Source organism: Panulirus ornatus, chromosome 70 (genome assembly GCF_036320965.1).
Source record: "Panulirus ornatus isolate Po-2019 chromosome 70, ASM3632096v1, whole genome shotgun sequence".
NCBI lineage: Eukaryota > Metazoa > Arthropoda > Malacostraca > Decapoda > Palinuridae > Panulirus > Panulirus ornatus.
In genome coordinates, this window is record NC_092293.1 from 12,333,924 (window position 1) to 12,348,273 (window position 14,350).

General features: G+C 44.1%; 1 non-coding gene across 1 annotated transcript; it reads right to left on the bottom strand.

The window, feature by feature from the left end:
* Nucleotides 1-11,499: 11,499 nt before the first annotated feature.
* TRNAT-AGU (transfer RNA threonine (anticodon AGU)) lies at nucleotides 11,500-11,571 on the bottom strand. Its single transcript has one exon. It is a non-coding gene; the product is annotated as a tRNA-Thr (tRNA).
* Nucleotides 11,572-14,350: the final 2,779 nt, after the last annotated feature.

Genomic DNA, 14,350 nt, shown 5'->3' on the forward strand with positions numbered 1-14,350 from the left:
CAAACTTATACCTCTGTAATTTGAGCACTCACTCTTATCCCCTTTGCCTTTGTACAATGGCACTATGCACGCATTCCGCCAATCCTCAGGCACCTCACCATGAGTCATACATACATTAAATAACCTTACCAACCAGTCAACAATACAGTCACCCCCTTTTTTAATAAATTCCACTGCAATACCATCCAAACCTGCTGCCTTGCCGGCTTTCATCTTCCGCAAAGCTTTCACTACCTCTTCTCTGTTTACCAAATCATTTTCCCTAACCCTCTCACTTTGCACACCACCTCGACCAAAACACCCTATATCTGCCACTCTATCATCAAACACATTCAACAAACCTTCAAAATACTCACTCCATCTCCTTCTCACATCACCACTACTTGTTATCACCTCCCCATTTGCGCCCTTCACTGAAGTTCCCATTTGCTCCCTTGTCTTACGCACCCTATTTACCTCCTTCCAGAACATCTTTTTATTCTCCCTAAAATTTAATGATACTCTCTCACCCCAACTCTCATTTGCCCTTTTTTTCACCTCTTGCACCTTTCTCTTGACCTCCTGTCTCTTTCTTTTATACATCTCCCACTCAATTGCATTTTTTCCCTGCAAAAATCGTCCAAATGCCTCTCTCTTCTCTTTCACTAATACTCTTACTTCTTCATCCCACCACTCACTACCCTTTCTAATCAACCCACCTCCCACTCTTCTCATGCCACAAGCATCTTTTGCGCAATCCATCACTGATTCCCTAAATACATCCCATTCCTCCCCCACTCCCCTTACTTCCATTGTTCTCACCTTTTTCCATTCTGTACTCAGAATATATATATATATATATATATATATATATATATATATATATATATATATATATATATATATATATATACATATATATCCTTCAGTATGTTTACTTTCGATACTGAGGAACAAAAGAAGGAGCCAAACAAGTAAATTTCGTCAAAGACATCTCTCTTTTCTTAACGCTGCCTCGCAAAGATTTTCATTAATTCAAATTGAAGAAACAGACGTATTTTTCTATTGTCTGGTTAGCTCAGTGGTAGAGCGTGAGTCTCACACACTCAAGGTCGTGGGTTCGAGACCCACACCAGACATAGTTTTTGTCTTTTTCTTTTTTCATTTTGTCCGCATCACATGTGTGCAACATTCAGTATGTTCGTCCAACGTTATAGTGAAGATCTTCACAATAAATTGGGGTTTTCGACCTTATCTGAAAGGGTCAGGTCCACCAAGACGTCCTTGAAATCTTCCAGAAGCTTCTGGCGATCCTCCTCCAACTGCTGGGCACATCAGAGTTAACATGGGCCGGACATCGGTTGTGGAACGACTTAATCTGCTTCCGGTAGTTAGCAGGGATGATAATGAGGGCTCTGACCTCATACCAGGTCAGCTTAGTTCCAGTCTATTGCTTAGTTCCAGTCTATTGCTTAGTTCCAGTCTATTGCAACGACAATAAAAAAGTAAAACTCATTTCTTCGTGGAAAATTGAGAGGAAAACACGACATCAACATGGAGATTTACCCTGTGGTTATTTTGCCGGCTTGTCGGCAACGGTCGGTCAAACACTATTTTGCCGTAGTAATCTCAGTACTTCATATAATACTATGTCACAAAATATGTTCTTGGGGGCGTAGCTCAGTGGTAGAGCACTCGCTTGGCATGCGAGAGGTCCCGGGTTCAAACCCCGGCGCCTCCATTTTTTATTTGGGAAATTCATTGTTTTCAGTCTTGTACATATATATATATATATATATATATATATATATATATATATATATATATATATATCGTTCGATCAGTCAAGTTAAGCATCGTTGGGTCTGGTTAGTACTTGGATGGGTGACCGTCTGGAAACACCAGATGCTGTTATCCCTGGGGATAGGGAAGAAAGAATACTTGCCTCGTATTCCCTGCGTGTCGTACTAGGCGACTAAAAGGGGAGGGAGCGGGAGGCTGGAAATCCTCTCCTCTCATTTTCAATTTTCCAAAAGATGGAACAGAGAAGATATAAAGATATTGTAAAGATGTAACTAATATAAGATATAAGAATGAATGGAAGATACGGATGTAGCTGAAACAAGGAGTAATGAAGATTAAGGTGCAATGAAAATTATTCTGTAGTGAAGATAAATGTATATGTTGAGATTTTGTATTGAACATCAAGAAGTAATGATAATGATGAGAGTGTAGTGACGATGAGGGTTTATGAGGGAGTGGTGACAATTGCCTTTACAATGCTAATAAGGAGGTAACACAATGAGAAACACAAACTTTCCAAAGCTACGTTCAAGTCAGACTTTGAACTAAGTTCGGTAAACAGAAGGATGATGTTAAGATGAGAGTGTAGTGAGGAAGAGTATAGTGATGATAAGGATATTGTCAAGATAGGTTGTAGTGAAGAAAAGAATGTAGTGAAGATACGAATGTAGTAGAGATAAGGGTTAGTAAAGAGTGAAGTTTGTTCAAAATGATTATGTAGTGAAGATAAGAACTATTCTTAGTGAACATTAGGGAGTGCAATGATGATGTTATGGTAGAAATAACGGTGTAGTGAAGAAGAGAGTATAATGAAGATATCATTTAGTGAAAATAAGCTAGTAGTGAAGATACACTTTAGTGAATATGAGGTTGTAGTGAACTCAACCATATTGACCTGATCCCCCAAATCCTCCAAACAACGTTCAAGGACGGATCCAAAGACAACCGAAAAGGTTATTTCTCTGTGTATTGTTAGTGGTGGTGGTGGTGTGTAGGTGTGTGTAATCATGTATTTGCACTGTATTAGGAGGGTGTTTTACACTCGTGGGGCCCCGTGTAAGTACGTTGTTTGTGTGAGCGTGTAAAATCTAAAGCCTTTCTTGAAACCAGCTTAGTCAAGATAAGGTCGTATGAAGATAAGGTTGTAGTGAAGATTTTAATAATCCTTGCATAGTGAAGATAAAGGTATTACGGAGAGGAGATGTAGTGAAGAAGAATATATTGAACACAAAAGGAATCAAGCTAAGTGCAGGGTCGGCCTACTAGCTTGAACTTACATTTCAGGTCAAAGGCATTCGAGTACATAGTATTCGAATAATTATTTCCGTATTAGGGGCGATCATAGCCTAGCGGTAGCTCTCCCGCCCGTTGAACAGGTGTCACGGGTTCGATCCTGGCTGTTGGAGGTTTGTATGTTTCATGAGAGTGCTCGTTCATATGCACTTAGTTCATATATATATATATATATATATATATATATATATATATATATATATATATATATATATGTAAATGTATATATATATATATATGTATATATATATATATATATTCCTATGAGTCCACGGAGAAAATGAAACACGATGAGTTCCCAAGTGGACTTTCGTGTAATAATGGCAAGCAAGTATGAAAGATAGAGTATGAAAGACAAAGACAGTGGACAAGTGTAATGTATTCTGTGTCCCTGATAACCATTTGATGTGACTCATTCAGATAAGGTCGAAAACGCCAGCAGTGAAGATGTACAAAGGATAATAGAACAGTGTACGTACGTACGTAGTGTGAGTATCTTGACCGATAGAAAGTATTGAAAGCGGCAGGAAGTAGTGAGATATTGTATTGTGCTTCGTACAAGACTGGCGGGCGACTCCGTCCTTCGTGCTGTGCCACACACAGTCTGGTGATTGTCGGGATGTGTAGCCATAATGTTTGACCTTATGACCATTAGTGATACATCATGTGATGTTTACTATCACAACATCGGCTTCTTCCTCCTCCTCCAGGAGAGTGGCAATCAGGTGGCGGTTATTGTGGTAGCCCGGCACCTGCAACTGTAAGATTTCAAGCAACATTGTGATAATGAGACACATTATAAAGAGTTCCATAATTTCTCTAATTCTTCCCCAAATTCATGTGGACCTGCAACACTGAAAATGTTGGAATACCGCTGGTGTAGAGGGAGGGAGAGGGAGGCCTGGGATGAGAGTGGGGCTTTGTAGGAGAGAAAGTCTCGGGATGAGAGAGGCTGAACACAAGATGTTTGGCCGGAGAGTCAGGCTTTGAAGGAGAGAGAGGCTTGTATGAGATAGGCTGGGCATGAAAGAGGCTTGGCAGGAGAGTGAGGTTTCGAAGTTGAGAGAAGCTCGGGATGAGAGAAAGCTAAACATGAGAGAGACTTGTGGTGGGAGATGCTGGACACGAGAGACCTTTGATAGAGAGTAAGGCTGTGGAAGAGGAATAAACTTTGTATAAGAGAGGATGAAAAGGAAAGGAAGGCTTGGGATGAAGGTTAGGTTGAACACGAGAGAGAGGCCTGGGATGAGAGAGGCGGGAAAAGAGAGAGCCTTCAAGGGAGAGGGAGGCAGTGAACGAGAGAGAGGCTTGGAATGGGAGATGCTGGAAACGAGATAGGTTAGGAGAGAGGAGAGAGAGAGAGAGAGAGAGAGAGAGAGAGAGAGAGAGAGAGAGAGAGAGAGAGAGAGAGAGAGGAGGGGGGGCATGGCTTCAGAGTGTGGTTTGAAGTAGAGAGAGGCTTAGATTGAGTGAGGTTATAAAGAGAGGCTTGGGAGGGAAAAGGGACGCGAGAGTTTGGGAGGAGACTGAAGTTGTAAAAGAGAGATCTCGCATAAGCGAGGCTGGACACGAGAGATATACTTGGAATGTGAAAAAGTAGTGAAGTAGAGAGAAGCTTGGGATGAGAAAAGCTGGAGGTAAGAGAGGTGTGGGAGGAGAGTGAGGCTGAGTGTGGCAGAAAGGTTTGTTTGAGAGAGGCTGGACACCAGAGCAAGACTTGGGTTGAAAGCGAGACTTGACAAGAAAGAGAAAGGCTGGTGATGAGAGCGAGGCTGGACGAGAGAAAAGCTTGGAATGAAAACGATATTGGTAAGATGAGAGAGGCTGGTCTTGAGAAAGAAGCCTGGGTTAAGGGTTAAGTTGGATACAAGAGAGAGGATCGAGATGAGACAGAGGCTGTGGAGGAGCGAGAAGCTTGGGATGAGAAGGGCTGGACAAGGAAGAGGTTTGAGAGCAGAGTGAGGCTGTGAAGGAGAGTGGGGCTTGGTATGAAGATGGCTTGACACGAGAGAGAGACTTGGGATTAAGGTGATGTTGGGAGCAAGGGGCTGGGGGGGCGGGTGATAAGAGTTAGGCTGGATATGAGAGAGAGGATTGGGATGAGAGTGAGGCTGTGAATGATCGAGAGGCTTAGGATCAGAGAGAGAGAGGCTTAACAAGAGAGGAGCCTGGGGAGGAGAGTGAAGCTGTGGAGGAGAGAGAGATGCTCGAGAGGAAAGAGGCTAGACACGAGAGAGGCTTGGGATGAGAGTTATTCTGGACGAGAAAGACAGGCTTGGGATGGGACTCTGGATCTGAAGAAGAGAAAGGCTTGGGATGAGAAATGCTAGATATGGGATAGACCCCTGGGATAAGAGGTAGGCTGGACATAAGAGGGAGGCCTGGGATGAGAGTGAGGCTTTGAAGGATAGAGAGGCTTGGGATGAGAGAGGCTGGACATGAGGGGCGCTTGGGGTGAGAATGATGCTGTGAATGAGACATACTCTTATGATAAGAGAAGCTGGACACAAGGAAGGGGTTGAGGAAACATAAGGCTGTGAAGGAGAGAGAGGTTTGCTGTGAGAAAGGCTGGACACGAGAGAAACGCTTGGGATGAGAGTTAGGATGGATACGGGAGAGAGACATCGGATGAGAGAGACGGTGAAGGAGAGATAGCCTTCGGATGAGAGAGACTGGATACGAGAGGAAGGTTTAGTGCGACAGCATGAGTTGATACGAGAGATAAGCTAAGGATAAAGCCAGGCCAGGCGCGAGAAAGGCTTGGAGTTACATAGACTCAGAGACCACACAGCCAGGTGGTCTGGCCTTAACACTACTTAACAAAATGTATTGCCCTTAACAGCAGTAGAAGAAACGGAGAGCAAAGCAAAGGCTCCCTCCCCACCCTCAACTCCCTCCGCCAACACGCAGCGCGGAAAACAGGTAGAAAAAATACCTTGCAGGATTAATATGCCTGAAGGAAATGTTTACATGAAAGTCATAAGGCAGAATGAACATGAATATGTCATGCATGCCATCACCAACGAGTTGCATCACTTCACTTTCTGTTATAAAGACAATAGTAAGGATAAACTTAAGCTCCAGCCTCCCGACTTACCATGACTATATCATTCCTAATGTTGAAGAATGATATTATAAAACTTACTTACTCTCACAAAGCAGGTGACATGGGTTAATCAATGTTGGTATGTTACCTGGCCAGGGAGAGATCAGTGGTTGAGAAGGTAGCATGATATAACACTTCGTTATGATAACTGATTAACTGAATTATTCCATACTGGAGAGAGAGAGGTTTGGGACGAGAGTCAGGCTGGACAGGAGAGAGAGGCTTGGGACGAGAGTCAGGCAGGACAGGAGAGAGAGGCTTGGGACGAGAGTCAGGCAGGACAGGAGAGAGAGGCTTGGGACGAGAGTCAGGCCTCTGTTATGGCTTCAGCTTCTGTTGAATTCTTTATAAAATTAAGAACACGACATATGTAGACAGAATTGCCCAAACTCACCTCAATCTGCTACCGTCCACCAGACTGGCCCAGGAAATACGTATAAATGAGATTGTATCATCCCAAACTCGTTTTAATGGTTAATGATAATCCCGGGTTATATATATGATTCGACTATTATTAACATAAGTGTAAACATGGCAGATGATATTCAGTGTACAAAATAACTGCTCTGGTTCTGTGTCGTGGCTTCACCAACTACCGAGTTCGCCCTAACATAAGCAATATATATTTTGACGTCCCTTTATCCCAATATCATTTCTTACGTTTATTTCCAGCAAAAATGTTTTGTATCTAATATTGAAATTTGGTGTAAGTATTTGTTGATTGTTCATCAGCAAGACGTTGTATCTTTGTTATTAAAGTTCATTTCATACAATAGATCATGTTTTACATAACTGTGTCTCTCCATACAGGTGGTACACTTCTCGGATAAAGATATATTTTTAAGAAATACGTTCTATCTAACATAGATATTATGTCTTATATAAATATCTTTAAAAGTTCTCGTGTGGGACGATGTTTTAGAGTTTTGTATTAAAGTTGATCACTTGTAACTGATCAAGTATTACAAAGTTGTGTTCCTTCTTTTCTTCAACAGTATTGTCCACATTATCTGCCAAGTAGAGTGGTTGAGAGCAGTATTGTCCACATTATCTGCCAAGTAGAGTGGTTGAGAGCAGTATTGTGCACATTATCTGCCAAGTAGAGTGGTTGAGAGCAGTATTGTCCTCATTATCTGCCAAGTAGAGTGGTTGAGAGCAGTATTGTGCACATTATCTACCAAGTAGAGTGGTTGAGAGCAGTATTGTGCACATTATCTACCAAGTAGAGTGGTTGAGAGCAGTATTGTGCACATTATCTACCAAGTAGAGTGGTTGAGAGCAGTATTGTCCACATTATCTGCCAAGTAGAGTGGTTGAGAGCAGTATTGTCCACATTATCTACCAAGTAGAGTGGTTGAGAGCAGTATTGTCCACATTATCTGCCAAGTAGAGTGGTTGAGAGCAGTATTGTCCACATTATCTGCCAAGTAGAGTGGTTGAGAGCAGTATTGTCCACATTATCTGCCAAGTAGAGTGGTTGAGAGCAGTATTGTCCACATTATCTGCCAAGTAGAGTGGTTGAGAGCAGTATTGTCCACATTATCTGCCAAGTAGAGTGGTTGAGAGCAGTATTGTCCTCATTATCTGCCAAGTAGAGTGGTTGAGAGCAGTATTGTAGAGACGTAGTGTCACAGTTGGTTTGATCAAGTCCAGGACTTGGCGCCTCCATAATGACAACTTGTTGGTTATTTCCTTGTAATTATCTGTATGTCTTGTAACGTTGACCACCACACTAATGTGTCACTTACTGATGTCTTCATAAACAGCCTGGGAAGGACCCAGTCATCTGTTGATGTTGGAATTCCTTTGTATTTCCACAGGAGGCGATACTGATCCTAAGTCAAGGTATTTCACAATCTAGGATCCCTTATGCCTTCTAGTTACTTATGTTTGGTATCTGATTCCATCCCAACACTCGATATTTATGGTGTGTAATTCTGTTTATCCTGATCACATCAATATAATCAATGGAAGTGCAGACCATTTTTCAACATAGTTACTCCACTCCGTCACATAATGCCATACAAAATGTGTTACCGGACTCCACCCGTAAGTGGTTACACCGGGAATGACAAGTCATCTTCGGCGAGGCGGTATCGTTGGTAAGGAAGGAAAGACATGGTACAGTCCAGTCAATAATCTTGCTGCAGAGATGTGTACCATACCCTGCTCCTGCATGGAGTGCAGCTAGGAAGGTGTAGGAGGCACATGGATGTTGTCCTGGGGTTGTGTAGTTATGATGATATTGTTCAAACCACCAACAACCATTTCTCAAGGTTTGGTGACCTAATGGTGGTCAGTGGATGTGTAAATGTCTTCCTTATATGTACAATGGATCACGGTACACAGGGGGTCCCAGGCTGGCACACAACTGCTCAGGTTGTGGTGTGTGTGTGTGTTGGCCAGACGGGCAGCCAGCCGGACCTTAACGTAATATGGAGGAGAGGATGGAGGAGGAGGTGGTCCACTAGGAGGATAAACCTGCTGAGTTCTGGCAACGTGTCGTCTATGGTGACGAAAACACCTTCACCTCAGATGGTCATCCACAAACATAACATTATGTTGGCCCTAACACCAGGCTACTCTCTCTCTCTCTCTCTCTCTCTCTCTCTCTCTCTCTCTCTCTCTCTCTCTCTCTCTCTCTCTCTCTCTCTCTCTCTCTCTCTCTCTCTCTCTCTCTCGTGGTTGCCTATTCCTAACAATAGATGCCTCAGCTTCATCCATATCCATAGATTGGTGTTGTCTGTAGGTTGGAGAATGCCTCACTACTGCAACGTAACTGAACGTCAAACAAATTGAAGGAAATACGTAACTACCTGCAGCCTTGTTATCCCACAACATAGTAACTACCTGCAGCCTTGTTATCCCACAACACAGTAACTACCTGCAGCCTTGTTATCCCACAACATAGTAACTACCTGCAGCCTTGTTATCCCACAACATAGTAACTACCTGCAGCCTTGTTATCCCACAACATAGTAACTACCTGCAGCCTTGTTATCCCACAACACAGTAACTACCTGCAGCCTTGTTATCCCACAACATAGTAACTACCTGCAGCCTTGTTATCCCACAACATAGTAACTACCTGCAGCCTTGTTATCCCACAACATAGTAACTACCTGCAGCCTTGTTATCCCACAACATAGTAACTACCTGCAGCCTTGTTATCCCACAACATAGTAACTACCTGCAGCCTTGTTATCCCACAACATAGTAACTACCTGCAGCCTTGTTATCCCACAACATAGTAACTACCTGCAGCCTTGTTAGGTTTCTACTGTATATATGTCACACAGTCGTAAGTAGTTTAACATATTGACATGATTCACCAACACCTACACAAACATTAATGATCAATAAAACCTCCATCATGATGTGGTATGTTTGACATACACACTTCACTATCACTTATACCGTCACAGTGGACGAGTCTGAAGGATTGATTATCGTACCCTGGCAACCTACCAGACGCACTGGCAGGTTGCCAGGGCACGATAATTAAACCTTCAGACTCGTCCAGCAGCACGACTATAGATGTGTTAATGATGTGTGGCGACTGTATGATGGGCTTTATGTTTCACACACGAGGCACAACATGTGGTGGTCAGCCACGAGCAGGAGTGGATGTGTCACTGCTGGATGATTGTTGGCCTGGATGATGATGGTCAGCCACGAGCAGGAGTGGATGTGTCACTGCTGGATGATTGTTGGCCTGGATGATGAAGGTCAGCCACTAGCAGGAGTGGATGTGTCACTGCTGGATGATTGTTGGCCTGGATGATGATGGTCAGCCACGAGCAGGAGTGGATGTGTCACTGCTGGATGATTGTTGGCCTGGATGATGAAGGTCAGCCACGAGCAGGAGTGGACGTGTCACTGCTGGATGATTGTTGGCCTGGATGATGATGGTCAGCCACGAGCAGGAGTGGATGTGTCACTGCTGGATGATTGCTGGCCTGGATGATGATGGTCAGCCACGAGCAGGAGTGGATGTGTCACTGCTGGATGATTGCTGGCCTGGATGATGATGGTCAGCCACGAGCAGGAGTGGATGTGTCACTGCTGGATGATTGCTGGCCTGGATGATGATGGTCAGCCACGAGCAGGAGTGGACGTGTCACTGCTGGATGATTGTTGGCCTGGATGATGATGGTCAGCCACGAGCAGGAGTGGATGTGTCACTGCTGGATGATTGTTGGCCTGGATGATGATGGTCAGCCACGAGCAGGAGTGGATGTGTCACTGCTGGATGATTGTTGGCCTGGATGATGATGGTCAGCCACGAGCAGGAGTGGACGTGTCACTGCTGGATGATTGTTGGCCTGGATGATGATGGTCAGCCACGAGCAGGAGTGGATGTGTCACTGCTGGATGATTGTTGGCCTGGATGATGATGGTCAGCCACGAGCAGGAGTGGACGTGTCACTGCTGGATGATTGCTGGCCTGGATGATGATGGTCAGCCACGAGCAGGAGTGGATGTGTCACTGCTGGATGATTGCTGGCCTGGATGATGATGGTCAGCCACGAGCAGGAGTGGACGTGTCACTGCTGGATGATTGCTGGCCTGGATGATGATGGTCAGCCACGAGCAGGAGTGGATGTGTCACTGCTGGATGATTGTTGGCCTGGATGATGATGGTCAGCCACGAGCAGGAGTGGACGTGTCACTGCTGGATGATTGTTGGCCTGGATGATGATGGTCAGCCACGAGCAGGAGTGGATGTGTCACTGCTGGATGATTGTTGGCCTGGATGATGATGGTCAGCCACGAGCAGGAGTGGATGTGTCACTGCTGGATGATTGTTGGCCTGGATGATGATGGTCAGCCACGAGCAGGAGTGGATGTGTCACTGCTGGATGATTGCTGGCCTGGATGATGATGGTCAGCCACGAGCAGGAGTGGACGTGTCACTGCTGGATGATTGCTGGCCTGGATGATGATGGTCAGCCACGAGCAGGAGTGGATGTGTCACTGCTGGATGATTGTTGGCCTGGATGATGATGGTCAGCCACGAGCAGGAGTGGACGTGTCACTGCTGGATGATTGCTGGCCTGGATGATGATGGTCAGCCACGAGCAGGAGTGGATGTGTCACTGCTGGATGATTGCTGGCCTGGATGATGATGGTCAGCCACTAGCAGGAGTGGATGTGTCACTGCTGGATGATTGTTGGCCTGGATGATGATGGTCAGCCACGAGCAGGAGTGGATGTGTCACTGCTGGATGATTGTTGGCCTGGATGATGAAGGTCAGTGGTGTCGGATGATGGTTTACCACAGTCATATATGTTCCGATCCTGAATACTGAAAACAAAGGCCCCGCCGGGAATCGAACCCGGATTAGCTGTTTACTAGACAGATGTGCTAACCACTACACCACGGAGCCACTTGTCAGTGGCGGAAAAATTTCTTATTTATGAGCAAACATAATTGAGGACTTAAAGAATCTGGTACAAACATAATGGTTATTGTGATAAATGATTTGTTTATGATAAATATGTGTTGTGTTGCATTATAATGGTTGTTCAGAACCAAGATCCTTAAACCTGAATCCTAAAAGATTAAAGAATAAAAAAGTTGTGAAAAACATAAACATATATATAAACAAACCACAGAATATATTTTCCTTGGGATATCTAAAAGAAAATGCAATACAAGGAGCTAGTTTAAGGCAGTAGTATTTGATCTTTGAACAAAACATTTACATCTACGTCTCTTATCTTTCGTCATCATTTCTTATGTTTACTATCAAGAATGTCTTTTATCTAACATAAAAATTTGATTAATGTTCTCCAACGATGCATTGTATAACTCTTCGTTAGTGAAGTTCATTTCGTGTAATGGATCATGCATTACAAAGTTGTGTCTATCCACACAAGTGTTACACGTCCCAGGTAAAGATATATTCTAGAGATAGTGTATATCTAACATATATATGTGTTTTATAAATATTCATAAAAAGTTTTCCTGAGGGACAATACCTAAGACTTTCGTATTAAAGTTGATCAGTTGTAAGTGATCAAGCATTACAAAGGTGTGTCCATTACCACAGGTGCTACTGATCCCGGGTAAAGGTATTTCATCATCTTTGTATCTTTAACCTTTCTAGTTATAGATGTTTCATCCCTGATTCCATCCTTACAATCGATGTATGTGGTTTGTGTTGCCTTTATCCTTAACATATCATTAGTCAGTTGAAGTGGAGAATATGCTTCTGACCCTAGCCACTCTACTCCGTCTTGCATATGCTATTCAAGAGGTGTTACCGGATTCCGCCGATAATATAAGTGCTTACGTCATGAGAGGGCTTCTTTTTTATAACTTTTGATGATTTATATTATTTGGGTTATGTATTTCGTTTTGTGATGTTAATAAAATTGTTGAAATTCACATATCATATTCTTTATTTGTCATTTAATGAGCTCTAGTTTATCAAATTTGATTGTTGTTGTTTTTATATCAATATAGATTTTCTCTGAAAAATACTTTAGTTTAATTCATAAATGATATTTCTAAGTAACACGCGGATAATTTTTTCATTAGTGTTCATTATATGAGTATATATACTTACTCCTTTACTTATCTACATCTTACATACATACATACATACATACATACATACATACATACATATAAATCTCCAACAGCCAGGATCGAACCCGGCGCCCTTGTGTAAGAGGAGGGAATCTACCACTAGGCTATGGGCCTGGCAAAATAGGAAATAACGTTATTCGAATACTATGTACTCGAATACCCTTCGTCTCACTTTGGTGAGCAACGGGGTCTACACCGGTCATTTCCCAACAGGCACACATAGCCAGCAGATGGCATTTTACCGAACCTAATTATAGATTGAGAGGTTTATTATTTTCTTAAGCGAAAAGTCCTTGTTTCCAAGTTCTGGAGTAATTAAAGTACATTTCAATGTAAACATGAAGTAAAAAGTATAGAAATTTAACGTTTTCCCCGACGCCGTCTCCAATCAGTACTGTTTACTATCTGCTTGGGACTCCGCGATGACCTTCAAGTCTCGAACCAGGCGGGGGCGTGGGTACTGGTCAATGAAGTAAAGAGTATAGAAATTCAACGTTTTCCCCGATGTCGCCTCTCCACTCTGCTATCTGTTTGGGACTTTGCGATGACCTTCAAGTGTCGGATCAAAGAAAGCAGACTGGGGCGCTGGAATTGGTCAATATCAGTGGCGAGATGGACAAGCTGGCACAGGCGGTGTCGGACTCCGTCGTCCTTCTGATCCTCAGCCAATTGGGCAATGAGTTACCCGAAGGAGTAGACGTCGTTAGCGGGAGCAACTGGCTCTCCCTCAATGATTTCGGGGGCTATCCAGGGACATTGCGCTGGGTCACCTGTTATAGGAGGCACGTCACCAGCGTAACTGCTCAGACCGTAGTCGATGATATGGAAGACTGGGCCATGGTGGCGGGTCTGGGTTACGGTAACATTATTCATCTTGAAGTCAAGATGAATGACCCCCTTATCATGAATTTCTTGAAGTCTCTTCCCAATGGAGATGAGAGACTCAATAACCTCCTGGCCGCTGCAGTTTTCTAAGTAGCTGACGTAGTTTTGACCAGTGTAGGACATCAGGAGTCTTGCTGGATGGAAAGCCAGACCCTTGACCAATGGGGCCCCTCCAGCGCCGGACAGGTAGATCTGAATGTCAGCTTCGCGAAGGAGAGCGTACCTCGCGTCGTTTTTCTTCATGGTTTTAAGGACACTATATTCATAATTGAAGCGAACGAGCTGAACTGATCCATTGCCGCCCTCGCCAATATCGGAAACGATTCGAATCCACCTTAACTGGTCCTCGCTGAGGATGTAGTCCTGAAGGTCTGCCTCCAAGCTGAGATCGGCCACGTCTAGGGAAGGGTAGGCAGTTGGTGAGCTGGTGGGTTGGGCCGCGACTGGAGGGAGGGATTCAGTTGATGGATGTGTGGGTTGTGCCACGAGTGGAGGGAGGGATGCAATTGGTGGGTTTGTGGGTTGGGCCACGACTGGAAGGGGGGATGTAGTTGGTGGGGGTGTGGGTTGGGCCACGAGTGGAGGGGGGGATGCAGTTGGTGGGTGGATGAGTTGGGCCTCGACTGCAGTTGCTGGTGGGGTGGGTTGTTGCACGGTGTTGGGGGAGTCTACAACGTCCCCACAGG